At 46.9% G+C, this 15,087-nt stretch overlaps 2 long non-coding RNA genes across 2 annotated transcripts; both read left to right on the top strand.

Moving 5' to 3' along the window:
* The first annotated feature begins 396 nt into the window (after nucleotides 1-396).
* LOC130564446 (uncharacterized) lies at nucleotides 397-4,951 on the top strand. The gene is made up of 4 exons (XR_008964260.1): nucleotides 397-786; nucleotides 3,245-3,323; nucleotides 4,546-4,596; nucleotides 4,714-4,951. It is a non-coding gene; the product is annotated as an uncharacterized LOC130564446 (long non-coding RNA).
* Nucleotides 4,952-5,003: 52 nt separating this feature from the next.
* On the top strand, nucleotides 5,004-7,326 carry LOC130564445 (uncharacterized). Its single transcript, XR_008964259.1, has 3 exons — nucleotides 5,004-5,430; nucleotides 6,458-6,560; nucleotides 6,892-7,326. It is a non-coding gene; the product is annotated as an uncharacterized LOC130564445 (long non-coding RNA).
* The last annotated feature ends 7,761 nt before the right edge of the window (nucleotides 7,327-15,087 follow it).

The following is a 15,087-nucleotide window of genomic DNA, read 5'->3' as shown; positions in this document are numbered from 1 at the left end:
TGGGAAATGCTAAGAGAGTTATTGTAAAGTGCTGCGACACCTCCCCCTCTGCCTTTTAGACGAGGCTCGTGTTTATAATAATAATCTTGGGGGACAGATTCATTTAAAGCAATATAATCATCTGGTTTTAGCCATGTTTCTGTCAAACAGAGCATGTCTATTTTATGATCTGTATCTGTTTTATTCCTAATCTTTCTAATTTTATTAATAGTCCTTCCTTCCACAGCATATCATATGCCTTTTCTACATCAAGAAAGACACCAACTAAAACTTCTTTGTTTACCTGTGCCTTTCTTATGTCAGCTTCCAAACAGAATTGAGTCCATTGTGTTTCTTCCTTTTCGGAAACCACTTTGATAAGGAGAAAAGATGTCTCTCTTCTCAATAACATAGACCAACCTGCTCATTACCATGCGTTCCATAATCTTGCATAAATTTGACGTTAGGGCTATAGGCCTGTAGTTTATAGGTTGCGTATGGTCCTTTCCTGATTTTGCAATTGGAACTATTACCCCATGTTTCCATTCACCTGGTAGCTTTCCTAAATCCCACACCTTATTATACAAACTCAAAATAATATTTAAAGAGTGATCTGATAACTGCTTGATCATCTCATAACAAATCTTGTCTCTGCCAGGAGGTCTACTACTTCTGCCGAGATTCGTGAGTGTGGATCGGATGGACACTTCTCTCTCTATCCCATGATGCCACGGGAACTGCGCAGTGGTCAAATTTCAAAAGCAAACCAAATAAATACTGTGGAAAAGGCGGACGTCCGTTTTTAATGTAATTGCCAATAAATTAATTTCTCGTGACTAAATTATGTTTTTTATCAACTCTCACGTGTAGGTTGTTGTTAATACGTCATAGGTCAAAGAGCATACCTGACCATAAAATATGGCGGACACAGTATGTCCGAAATGTATTCATACTACTCCCACTCATACTATATAGAAAGTACTGTTTTGACGGCCGATAGGTAGGTACTTATTCAAATTCAGTACGTACTGTCACAGTATGCGATTTCGGACGCAGCCATAGTGTCCGGATGATGAGGTGCCGGTGAAAGTCATTAGTATTCGGGTGAGCGGGAACGTGTGTAGCGGGGTGAGAGCAGGGGGTGTGGTCGACTGAGGAGACGTGCCCGTCACACCGGGACACTCCCAAAAGATCCAATAATATCTGTGTCTCGTTTCGTAAGGATGTGTCCTTGTGTCCTCCAGAGGTATCATCCTCTAAAGGATGCAGTATACGGAGGATTCTCAACTTAGAATTAAACGAGACATCCTTCGAGGACATACTGGTAGAAAAAGAAACAGGAAGTACCACGTTGCTATGACAACATGTTGCACTCGCACACCTGTCAAATTAATTAAAATGATTTCTACATGATTTAAGAGGTATAAGTTGGTTACTTTCTACCCTAAACAATGCAAAAAGAGTTAAACAAATATACAATGTTTGCCTTACTGTTTCAAAACGTTTAAAAATCACTAAACACTTGTAAACCTATTTACTACATATGCCTACTAAGATAAAAAACGTGGCACAAATTGTAAACTGTTAACATTTAAACACCACATATTTGCTTGAATGTGCATCTGTTGCCGTTTATTCAAATAATAGACGTTGGCCGACGCAAAGAATTGTGGGTTATCTCTAGCAACGAAGGATACAGCTCATGTATGCTCCGAATTCCTATCAAAGAAGGTTGCATTTGAAGGGTGCCTCCGGAGAGTCCTACCTGATTTTATGAAACGAGACATACTCGATGACGTAGCAGCCTTCGAATGAGACCTCTGGAGGATGCAGCCTTATGAAATGAGACACAGCCATAGATGTGGTTAAACCAGTACTGTTTGATATGGTCTTAAACAAACAGAGCAGTGTTTACACACTGAAATAACACTTAGACTTAGCAGTTAATGACTTAAAAAATGACTTGCTGTAATCATCACCATATGACCAGCATCAGCCCTCGACGTATACATACTGTATTGTATGTGCACTTAATAATCACAATCGTTCTTTATCCTCCCTCCAATCCCCATGACATCAGCACAACATTGCTTAAGTCTTTGACCCGTCAGGTGTCTTAACAGAATTCCTCTGAACAGCGGTGAACGCTGTGATTGAATGAATTTTACCCAAGAGACGCTTTTCCATGGCAGGAGGAGTTTTCAGTCGGATCACAGAGTCTGTGATGCTCGCAGCCCTCAGGGTCTGAGGTAATGAGTCTGGGGATTTTCGAATTATAGACAGGCCGATGAAAAGGTGGATTATTGCCTCTTCCATAGCATTAAGGAGAAATTCCCCCAAGTGAAGACTTGAACTCATTTCTCTCGTCCCTGGGTCATGACTCTCTAAATATGAATATAATATGAATTAAGTATAAATATTTATTAGCCAGGCTTGATATTTTTGTTTGTTGTGACCAGAAAACCATTAAGAAAAGTAAATGTTGGTTTGATGTTGACATAGAAAGTCGACATTTTTATTTCCTTTCATCTCAAAAGACTGCAGACAGATTCTGTTTTTAGAATACATTTTTTTGTCTTTGCTCTGGTGGCCACAGACTGTTTTGGTGAAAAACTGAAGCAGACAGACAGAAGGACAGACCGACGGCTGACTTGGCGTTCACTCTTTGATAACTGCAGTGAACTGTGGCCTTAAGGAATGATTTGAGAGCGCATGAACACTGTCTGCCTGCAACACAATATTCTCAGATATGCCTGTGGACCACACAGAGAATATTCTCTGACTGACTGATGCATAACTGCACATACTCCAATACTGCTCATAATGCACTAAATCAAAGATGTACGTACTGCATTACTGAACACTATACTAATGCATTACTGCACACAGAATGCACATTACTGTGCACCAATGCACAGGCTGCATTAATACTGCACATACTTCATCAATGCATTACTGCAGGAATGCATATGCTGCATCACGCTACATACCTCATTACTGCACATTACTGCATGTTTCCCCGCACATATTGCATTCCTGTGAATGCAGCAATACTTCACATACTACACTAATGCATTACTGTACATACTGCAATATGGCACAATACTGCAATAATGCATTACGCACACTGAAATACTACATATGCTTTATACAATACTGCATTACTGCACATATTGCAATACTGCCTACACATTGCACTGATGTAGTAGTTTACACTGAAATACACACTGAACATTAATCTGATTTGCTTCTGTATGTTTTCCAGGAGTTTCAGATCTTCATCAGTCTTTTTTGTCTGGATGACATGATGAGGAAGAAGCAGTCACATGATCTGCCAGAGTAAGGTAATTAGTATCAGATCTTTCAGAGATGCGCAAGAGGTTTTTTTTTTAGATTCAGTAGCAAGTGAACTATATCCATTAGCAGATCAGATGTCTATCGGTACTCTCTACAGAAACTCACGCATTTAGACAGGAAGAATGACACATATTTGTACCATAAAATAGATAACCCAAAAATGCCACGATATTTAAAAAACTAAACATTCATTTGTTGAACAAAAGAGCATTCCCATTTTCTGCCATCATGCCTACTGGTGTGGAGCTGCCAAAACAGGAAGTAGCTTAGCTGCAAGAAACCAATTTTCCTTGTAACATTACACCCACGCTCCAGCTATCCCATGATCCTCTTCTGTGCAGCAGGGTGTGTCACAAAGCTTTCTTCATTCCCGAACCCACCCGAAGTGACAAAACAAGCCTTCAGGTGATCATGCTGGGAACAAAGACAGACAGAGTTCTTGTTTATTTTGACAGTGTCGTGTCACTGATATTTTATTTCAATTGATTTTCCTCGACAGCGATGACATGACAAATCTCGATATGAATTTGAACATTTCTCGTCAAATTCTTTAGGTAGTGTCAGAGCAATGCTGTCCAAAATCATTTTTATAGCACTTTTCTATTACCGCATGAGGACAGCCGTCCAGTTTGTTTCTCTTTGTTTGACCCGATCTGAGAATTCCATTAAGTCTCATAGCTTTAAAAGAGCAACATCTAAGGCTTGTTTATATTTTAAAAGCTTTACGTGTAAAGCATGCAGCAAAAACACATCACAGCATAATATAATAAAAAAATGATCATACGAATCAACCTGATACTTCAAAGTTTGAGTTTTGGGTACATGCGGTGTAGTAAATGAGGATATCAGTGATGTTATATTTATGAGGAACAGGCTCATGATAGCCGCTCTAATAACCTTCAGCTCTTTGCTCGGGGCTTCGCAGCAGTGCTGGTTATTATAAAAGTTTCTTTAATGTGGACGGACGTCTGTCACCTGCTGAGGAGGAAAAATCTGACAGCAGATGATGCAACACACAGACATAATGTGATACAGTCATTCTGAAATGGGTTCGTTTTAGCATCCACATTTTACATCAGACATCGAGCGGTGACCCAAAACTGTACCATGACTGTTTTAATGCTTATATACAATGATGACGGTGATGCTGTCTTGGCAAGGGAGTTTAGATACAGCAGTAAAATGGTTTGTTTATCCGTTTCATTGCAGTACCAATGCTCAAAAGTCAGCTGGGGAAATTGACTTGAGTTCAGATTGCAGGTATCACTTGATGTTTTGTTATCTAATACAATATTTTGTGTACATTTGTAAGACTCAAGTGTTTTTGGGTCGCAGTATATATCTCTTTAAACAGTCTTTGTGTTTGTCTTGTTACAGACGGTAGGAGACAGTGGGCATCAGAGAGATTTCCAGGAAGAGATGCATGATGGGTCTTTTTTTGTTTATGTCTGTTACTCTGTTGAACAGGAACACGAGTCACTCTGTTCTGCTAAAAGCTTTAAACCCACCACAACATCTCTCAATGTAGAGCTCTCTGAACACCTCTGAAATCACCACAAGCCCACAGATGAGCGCTACTGATGCTGAGAGAGAGAGAGAGAGAGAGAGAGAGAGAGAGAGAGAGAGAGAGAGAGAGAGAGAGAGAGAGAGAGAGAGAGAGAGAGAGAGAGAGAGAGAGATGTGATGCTGTCACCTGACCGTCCTGCAGTCCTCCGCCATGAGCCGTTTCATATTTCCACATTGTGAATCGGCAACTTGAAGTAATTTTTGAAATCTTTAACATTTTTTTAGACACTGAATGTATTTGATTGTGATGTTCAGGTGAATCTAATGGCTGGTGTGGCGTAGTGATGTTTTCAGTACATTGTCTGATTGAGATCTCTGGCCGAGAGGAAGATTATCAGTGAATACACTCTTCTGTTACAGTGTTTACATCACACACAGCTTTCGGGATCATTAAGAAGATTTGGAATATAGCACATGGGTTTTATGAAATCCGTCATGACATTATTCTTTACAGATGTGTTCACTATGAAGGGATGATGGAACAGAGATGTGGGAAGATTCTTCAAAAAAGTAAAACCACAAGACACGGTAATGTATACTTTAGTATTTACTGTTGTAAAATGAACAGCGACTAACATTTCTTTGTATGTATTTCATGTATGTGACAAATAAAACACTTCTTAGATACTACAGTATTTTTTGGTCTGTATTAAAGTATACTACATTATTTAATACAGTGTATCAGTTTATTATACACTCTTAAAAATAAATGTGAAGAAGAATTATTTTTGGTTCCACAAAGAACCATTCAGAATCAGAATCAGAAAGAGCTTTATTGCCAAGTATTTTTGCACATACAAGGAATTTGTTTTGGTGACAGGAGCATCCAGAACACAGAAACAGCAACAACAGTACACAGAGACCATAACACAATAGAATACAGTACACAATGATTTAAATAAGGGCCTATGGGTATAAAAAATTAAGAAATTAAGAAATACAATACAATAAACATAAGATAAAGATATAGATTCAGCCAAAGGTTCTTTAAAGAACCATATCTTTCTTACTTTTTTATAATCTGAAGAACCTTTTTCACCACAAAAAAACTTTTGTGTAGCAGAAAGCTTCTTTTGATGTTAAAGGTCCTTTATGGAAGCACTTAGAAAAAAAAGGTTATTCTATGGCATCTTGAAGCGCCTTTATAATTAAGAGTGTAGTTCAGAATACTACTTACTATAGTACAGTATAATATTTAACAGTATACTATAATTTACTACAGTTTTCTGTAGTAAACAGAATTACTTTAGTGTATTACTATATGTTTTATGTGTTTTAAAAAGTAAATACAATCCTTGGACCAAATAGTAGATTTTATATCTATATGTTTGTGTGATATATTCAAATTCAAGTCATCGTTCAATTTAAAGTTATTCAGTTTTATTCTATTTAAGTAATTCAATTAATTATTTTTACATTTCACATTGTTTCAAAGCAGCACAGAACACAAAGATAGTCACTTATGGCATGACCCAGTCAAGATTAAGTTTCTATGGCCTCATTATTGGTTTTATCTCTGTCTTTCTTTCTCTTTCTGTCTATCGTCCCTCTGCAGAACTGTGTTTATTTCCCATGGTGCACATCTCTCAATATTCAAGAGCTGCTGTTCCAGCGCAGGAATGAATCTGTTTGTGTTCCTCTGAAGAAAGACCTCGCAGGTAAAAAAAAGACACTGTTCCGTGTGAATGACAGCAGAGCCACGGGGAATCTGTTCAGCCATCAGTTCTTCTGTACTGATCTGGGATCAGCGCAGCATACCGCATTATTATTAATGCTGTGGGTGGATGTATTCTGACTGGTACAGGTCTGGGCTTTGAGTATTGTCAGAGACAAAGGTCATGCTCAGACAGAACATAAAAGCCATGAAACCATAAAAATACAGTTTTGTGCTATAATATAAATATAGTTTAAAGAGAAAATATTGATTATTTTTTGTTTTCACATGTAGCAATAGGGGTGATTTTATCTGTACCATTGGGTCGTGTTTAGATCAATACACTTATTAAATCAACCTGCACATCTGAGTCGGACTCGTGACCAGAAGGTTGCCGGTTCGATTCCCAGTGCCGGCGGGTAACGACTGAGGTGCCCTTGAGCAAGGCACCTTACCCCTACTTGCTCCCCGGGCGCTGCAGTGATAGCTGCCCACTGCTCCGGGTGAAGGTGTGTTCACGACTTGCTGTGCGTGTGTTCACTACTCTCTGGATGGGTTAAATGCAGAGGTCACATTTCAGGTATGGGTCACCATATCTGACTAAGGTCACTTTCACTTCACTTTCACTTATAGAGATAGATATAAATAACTAGTTGCCTCATTCAAGCGGTCCACTGACGTCACTCACAGTTTGCTAGAAAGCCACAACACTGCGCAAAAACCCCGGGGATTTAAATTCCAGAAAAATGGGATTCCCTTTCTGTCGGTCTCTCGACGTTGTGTCGAACCGACAGATGGGGTTCGTCCCTGAGAACCAATCGTTTCCGACTACTTAGAAAAGGCCAATGAAAATTGGCAAATGAAATTTGCATGCCGGACTCTGCCCCGGAAATCCGGGTATAAAAGGGAGACGGCGTGCATCATTCATTCACCTTTTGTTCTTCGGAGCCTTCGGTTATGAAGATCTTCTCTTGCTACTTAGCAAAAAACTTTTATTGCCGGTTCTACGACGTGGTGCAGCGGACTGTCCCTTCCTGCAGCGACTTCCCCTGGGCGTCTCGGCGGTTCCAGAGGTGTTCGAGCCTGCAGACAGTGACTCACCGTCACTGCACTCTAAAAGAGCTAATTTCTCCAGCACGGCATGTCCCGCTGTTCTCGTGGGTGCGGTGTCCTCATCGAGGAAGGGGACAAGCACGATGTCTGTGTCAGGTGTTTGGGGGTCCAACACACTGAGGCAGCCTTTGTGGACTCATCTTGCCCGCACTGTGGGCAGATGGTCATAGAGACGTTGCGGTCATGGGTGGCTGTCTTCTCCCGAGAACCAGCCACCACCTCGCAGGCTTCCCGGGCTGTGACGAGGATGGCTAAGGCCATTCCGTCCGCCAAGGCGAGCGGCGAGGGTGATATAGGGGTTTCTGCGAGCGCTAATCCGTCAGCCAAGTGCTCGCGGACCGCTCTCACCCCGTCTCGCTCGCCTCACCGTTCCGTAGCAGGCGGTGCCACACCGTCAGCGTCCTCCTTCACATATTTGGACACGATGCGTGATGATGATGAGATGTCTATCGCAGCATCGGAGAGCGAATTGCTGGCATCCGATCCCGACGACTCTCTGCAGCTCCCCCCCTAGGGGGGGCGAGCTCAGGAGGAGGCGGATGTCGAGATGTCGGCCATGCTTTCCCGGGCCGCCGTGTGCATTGGGTTAGAGTGCACTCCGGTGCTCCCCCAGCGATCACGGTTGGACACATGGTTCTTGGGCTCTGAGCGTGACTCCAAGCCGCGCCCAACCCCGGTTCCGTTCTTCCCGGAAGTGCATGAGGAACTGACGAAGACGTGGAACGCCCCTTTCTCGGCACGTACACGTCAAACCGGTTCCGTCGCTCTCTCTTCCCTCGATGGTGGGGCAGCTAAGGGTTACTTCGACGTGCCCCAGGTGGAACGTGCAGTCGCGGTGCACCTGTGCCCGCAGGCGGCGTCCACCTGGAGAGGTCGACCGAAACTCCCGTCCAAGGCGTGTAAGACTTCGGCATCGCTGGTGTCGAAGGCCTACACTGCTGCAGGCCAAGCTGCCTCCTCTCTCCACGCCATGGCCATCCTGCAGGTCCACCAGGCCAAGGCGTTGAAAGAGATCCACGAGGGTAAGACCGACCCGGGGTTAATGCAGGTACTCCGCACCTCCACCGACCTCTCTCTAAGGGTGACCAAGGTGACCGCGCGGGCCCTGGGTCGGGCGATGTCCACCATGGTGGTCCAGGAGAGGCACCTCTGGCTCAACCTTGTGCAGATGAGCGACGCCGTGAAAGCCGCTTTCTCGACGCGCCCATTGCACAGGGTGGGCTGTTTGGTGACACTGTCGAGTACTTCGCTCAGCAGTTCTCGACAGTGAAGAAGCAGACAGAGGCGATTAGCCACATCCTACCCTGCCGGGACTCGGCCGCCCACAGGCCTTCGAGATCCCGTGCGGCCTCTGCTCCCCAGCAGCCCCGGCCCTCTTCGAAGCCAGCTCCGGTTCCAGCGCTCCCTACCCAGGCGGCACCCCGGAAAAGGGCGTCAAAGGGGAGACCACCACCCCGTCAGCAACCTTCGAGGAAGAAGCGACCCTGACGGGAAAGACCCCAGGGAGGTTAACACCATCGGGCCAAATCCCAGCCATATCATCGCTGGACGGTCGATCCGGGACAGTTCCTGCCCTGTTCCAACCCCGTTCCTACGGGGGCCTAGCGCCCACTTTTTCACAAAATTAGTTTCCAATCTCCCTGGGTGTTCTTCACAGCCGCTCTCACCCTCTGTCAGATGGTGTTCGGTCACTCAACGTTGCGTCTTGGCGAGGCGCTACATCGAATGTATTTTGCAGCCCTCAGCACTCTCAAATCGACGGTGCGTGGAGCTGCATCGCCAGGCAGGCAAACCAGCAGAGCCAGTCTTCTTCCCGGGGGCCCCCTGGCGAGAGACCCGCACTGCCAGCCATCGAACCACCCCCCGGGGGGTCGATGAAGCAGATTGTACCCTTAGTCCCCCTGTCGCGGTCCCTGGGAGCTTGGCTCGAGCTTCCCACACCGTCACGGTGGCTGAGGAGAACGATCCGTCTCGGCTACGCGATCCAGTTCGCCAGAAACTCGCCCAAGTTTCGGGGCATCCTCGCCACCTCGGTCAGAGGCCGGGATGCTCCCGTACTACGGGGCGAGGTCGCCACCCTTCTGGCGAAGGGTGCGATAGAGTCCGTCCCCATTGCCGAGATGTCCAAGGGGTTTTACAGCCCTTCCTTCATCATCCCCAAAAAAGGCGGGGGGGTGCGCCCCATCCTAGATCTGCGTACCCTGAACAAACACCTGCACAAGCTGCCGTTCAGGATGCTCACGCAGAAGCGCATCCTGGCATCTGTCAGATGTCAGGATTGGTTCATGGCAATCGACCTGAAGGACGCTTACTTTCATGTCTCAATTCTCCCTCGTCATCGCCCGTTCCTTCGTTTCGCTTTCGAGGGTCGGGCATATCAGTACAGAGTCCTCCCCTTCGGTCTGTCTCTGTCTCCACGAGTCTTTACGAAGATCGTGGAGGCCGCCCTCTCTACCCTCAGGGAGAGGGGTGTGAGGGTACTCAACTATCTCGACGACTGGCTTATCTTGGCTCACTCGCGAGATCTGTTGTGTGCACACAGCGACCTGGTGCTCCAGCACCTAGATCGATTGGGACTACAGGTCAACCGAGAGAAGAGCAAGCTCTCCCCTGTGCAGAGCATCCTCTATCTTGGTATGGAACTCAACTCTGTCACCATGACAGCGCGACTGTCCGCAGTACGCGCCCATGCCTGGATCATTTCACGCAGTCAGCGGTTCCCCTGAAACTATTTCAGAGGCTCCTGGGACACATGGCATCCTCGGCGGCGGTGATACCCCTCGGGTTGATGCACATGAGGCCGCTTCAACACTGGCTCCAGAGTCGAGTTCCCTGGAGAGCGTGGCACACCGGCAGCACGCAGATGGTGATTACGCCTCGCTGCCGACACACCCTAACCCCTTGGTCTTCCATGACCTTCCTTCGGGCAGGGGTACCCCTAGGGCAGGTTACGAGGCATGTCGTGGTGACAACGGACGCCTCCCTGCAGGGTTGGGGTGCAGTGTGCAACCGACACGCAGTGTCGGGGCTTTGGACGGGCCCCCGCCTGCGCTGGCATATCAATTGCCTAGAGTTGTGGACCGTGCTACTTGCACTGAAGAGGCTGCAGCCTCTCGTGCAGGGCAAGCACGTGCTGGTCCGGTCGGACAGCACTACTGCAGTAGCGCATATCAATCGTCAGGGTGGCGTTCGCTCACTGCAGTTAACACGACTCGCCCGACGCCTCCTCCGGTGATGTCAGCAGGTGACCCGCTCCCTGCGTGCCACGTATATCCCAGGCGACCTGAACCGGACAGCCGATGCGCTCTCTCGTCAGTCTACGCCTCGCGGAGAGTGGCGACTCCACCCCCGCGCAGTCCAGCTCATTTGGGTGCAGTTCGGGCAGGCCCAGGTAGACCTGTTCGCCTCCCTCGAAACCATCCATTGCCCGCTTTGGTACTCTCTGACCGAGGGACCCCTCGGCACGGATGCCCTAGCGCACAGCTGGCCAAGGGACAAGCGGAAGTACGCCTTCCCCCCAGTGAGCCTCATTGCACAGACCCTGTGCAAGGTCAGGGAAGAGGAGTATCAAGTGTTACTAGTTGCGCCACACTGGCCCAACCGGACTTGGTTCTCGGAGCTAATGCTCTTGACGACAGCTCCCCCCTGGCCGATTCCCCTGACGAAGGACCTGCTTTCCCAGGGGAAGGGCACGTTATGGCATCCCAGGCCAGACCTCTGGAACCTCCATGTCTGGCCCCTGGACGGGACGAGGAGATCCTGAGTGGTCTGCCCCCGGCGGTGGTAGCTACCATTTCTCAGGCTAGGGCACCTGCCACTAGGCGACTGTACGCCTACAAGTGGCGCCTCTTCTCGACCTGGTGTGCTTCTCGAGGAGAAGACCCACGGAGTTGTGCGATCGGGTCCTTGCTGTCCTTCCTACAAGAGAGACTCGAGACTAACCTCTCCCCCTCCACACTGAAAGTGTATGTAGCCGCCATTGCTGCTCATCACAACCCAGTTGCTGGGAAGTCTCTAGGGCAGCATGACCTGGTCATTAGGTTCCTAAAGGGCGCGAGGAGGCGCAACCCGCCTCGTCCACACTCCATACCCTCTTGGGACCTGGATGTAGCCCTGTCAGGTCTCACCAGGCCCCCCTTCGAGCCCCTAGGGGATGCCTCTCTTCCTCATCTCACGATAAAGACCGTTCTCCTTATGGCGCTCGCCTCCATAGAGGGTAGGGGATCTACAGGCATTCTCCATGTCCCCTGACTGCCTAGAATTCGGACCCAGGGATTCTCACGTTATCCTGAGACCTGGCTACGTGCCCAAGGCTCCCACCACTCCCTTCCGGGACCAGGTGGTAACTTACAGGCGCTCCCCACTGGGGAGGAAGACCCAACCCCGTCCGTGTTGTGTCCAGTACGCGCGCTGCCCCTTTACTTAGACCGCACTCAGAGCTTCAGGAGCTTGGATCAGCTCTTTGTCTGTTTCGGAGGTCAGCAGCAGGGGAGAGCTGTCTCCAAGCAGAGATTGGCCCACTGGATTGTGGACGCTGTCAAGGCAGCTTACCAACCCCTAAATCGCCCGTGCCCCCTAGGAGTGAGGGCCCACTCCACCCGGGGTGTTGCCTCCTCTTGGGCTCTGGCACGGGGGGCCTCTCTCACAGACATTTGCAGAGCTGCGGGTTGGGCTACACCCAACACCTTCGCGAGGTTTTACAACCTTCGCGTAGAGCCAGTGTCAGCCCGCGTCCTGCATGGCCACATGTAGGACCGGCAACTGGTAGGGTGTATGCCTTTTCGGTTCTTTTCCCCCTCTCTCGAGTGGGTCAGTATACTGATTCAGCCTCCCTTCTTTCCCCACTGGGCGAAGAACAGGCACTCCATCCATCACTAAGCAAGCACCTTCTGGGGCGGGCTGGGCAGAGCAGCCCTGCCCCTTAGGCCGGGTTCCCGGAGTTATTCGCATCATAGCTCTAACCGGACCTAGTGCTACCAGACATTGCAACCCCCCAGTAGGGTGGTTCCGTCTGATGTATCCTCATGTTGGTTCCCACCTTGGTAACCCATGACCTCCCCAGGTGGACGTCCACCTCGCGGTTTTCTCTTCAGCCGCAATTTCTTCCCATGAGTTCTCCCCCATCGGTGAGACCATGTAGGTTTCTCCACTAGTCTCCTCCCTGCGGTAGGAAGTGGTCTCTGTAGCGCATCCACCACTTGAGGAAGTAGCGCTTACCCAGTGGCCTTATGGTTCCGGGCGGGTTCTCGCTGTTAGAGAAACAAGGCCGCCACCTGTGAGGCCGAAGGTAGGGGCCTTCCACCTTTCAAGAAAGCTCTCGGACCCCCTACCTACCCACTGGTAGGTTACAATTTCGCGGTAGTGCTCACGGCTGACTCGCCCAGGCCAGTTACCGTCGCTTCGTTGAGATTGTGAAAGGGCACAGTGTTATGGCGTTTTCCATTGGAACCCCATCTGTTGGTTCGACACAATGTCGAGAGACCGACAGAAAGGGAACGTCTCGGTTACGTTTGTAACCTCGGTTCCCTGATGGAGGGAACGAGACATTGTGTCCTCTTGCCACAACACGTGTTGTCGTCTGCAGCAGTCGTGAGAGGTCTCAGGCTCCTCACAACTAAGGTGAATGAATGATGCACGCCCTCTCCCTTTTATACCCGGATTTCCAGGGCGGAGTCCGGCATGCAAATTTCATTTGCCAATTTTCATTGGCCTTTTCTAAGTAGTCGGAAACGATTGGTTCTCAGGGACAAACCCCATCTGTCGGTTCGACACAGCGTCTCGTTCCCTCCATCAGGGAACCGAGGTTACAAACGTAACCGAGACATACACTTTTGTTGTTGTCGTGTTAGTGTAGCAGATTTAATGTACGGGTTTAATAAACAATAAATATGTTTTCATAATCATACACATTACACAGTCAGCTTGCTCTTGAGTGTTAACGACTCGCACCGTTCCAATATGGTGGCCAACCTACGTATAGCAGCTCATAGAAACAGATGCAAATGCAGCATTTAGTTATTTATATCTATGCTTCAACTCGTATACGTTCAATTTTACATTCAATGAGCACCCATCAGAAAAGAATAATTCAATGAGTTTAAATGGAGAACAAACTTTTGTTTAAGTCTCATCTGTGTCTCAGATATTTCTCCTGAGAAAAAGAGTCAGAAATGTCACAAACGTTTCAGAAGAAATGTCAATAATGTGTCAAACTGAGCTCAGATTTTTCAAGTCTGCAATCAAAAGTCAATATTAGTGAAGATCTCAATATGAACTCAAACATTTCTCATAAAATTTACCCAAATCCAGATTATGTTACCTCTACAATCTACATTCATTTCACACCTCCATACTTTTCATGTGTTTCAACAATTACACTTTCATTTCATTCTCTTTTATTTCTCCTAACAGAAACATTTGAGACTAAATTGATAAACTCTATTAAATGTCCTGAGCTATAAAAGAGAAACATCTGAGCAATATTCTCCTCTGGGCACAATAAGTTATTGTAGTGTCAGTGTCTGTGTTTTTGACATCTCATTTCATGTGTCGATAATGTTTGAAAGCGTTGTGTAGTGATGTGTGTATGATCTCTGTGTACGCTTCATCAACATTTGAAACAGAGAAACTGTGTGATTCTGAGCATCTTAATGATGATGTGTTTCTCCTCAGACTGCTGTAGGGTATGGTCGGATCAAAGTTTACCATCTGTGATCGTAAAACACAGTAACCTCTCAACAGGACTACGACCAGGCACCAACAAGTCTGGCCAACTGTCCTATTCTCAACACCTTCATCACTGACCAGGACAGATTCAGATACTCTCCCCTTGACTTCAAAGGAGGTTCTTGGGGGAGGACAGGACTGTTCACCAAAGTGAGAAAAGCCATGTGGCCCCCAGGGACTGAGAGGCTCAAATTCTTCCAAAAGAATGTCTCTTTCTCTTTCCTTAGCCACAAAAGATTGGTTTAAAGTGTATACACATGAATCTCCACATTGTATGCTTGTCTCTATGTTATTCTCCTTCACCTATAACCTCAAAGGCATATGTGCTTAGTGGTATTCTGTGTATATTTACAGTCTTGTCCACACTACAGGTCAATGCAATTGTAACCCCTTCATGTTTCATATCTACGTGTTTCCCTTTTCATGTCTTAAATCCTATTCGCACAGGATTAGTATTATCTGGGGACCTCTGGTCATTTGTAATAATCGCAGAGTTTGTCTGTCATCTTAATCCCGTGCGAAACGGCCATGTCTTGTGGGAATATTTTTCAGATAAAAGTATGATTTAAATATCAATATAATCAATAAGTGTTTTCTTTCATTAAATCATTAAGCTATGTGCTTTTGTCATGTGCTTGCTATCTTACTCAGTAAAATAGTTACTGTGGCAAATGGGGGTTGGAGCCATAAAT

This window comes from Triplophysa rosa, linkage group LG14, assembly GCF_024868665.1.
Source record: "Triplophysa rosa linkage group LG14, Trosa_1v2, whole genome shotgun sequence".
Classification (NCBI taxonomy): domain Eukaryota; kingdom Metazoa; phylum Chordata; class Actinopteri; order Cypriniformes; family Nemacheilidae; genus Triplophysa; species Triplophysa rosa.
The sequence above is the reverse complement of the archived record's forward strand: the minus strand, read 5'-3'. Positions and strand labels throughout refer to the sequence as shown.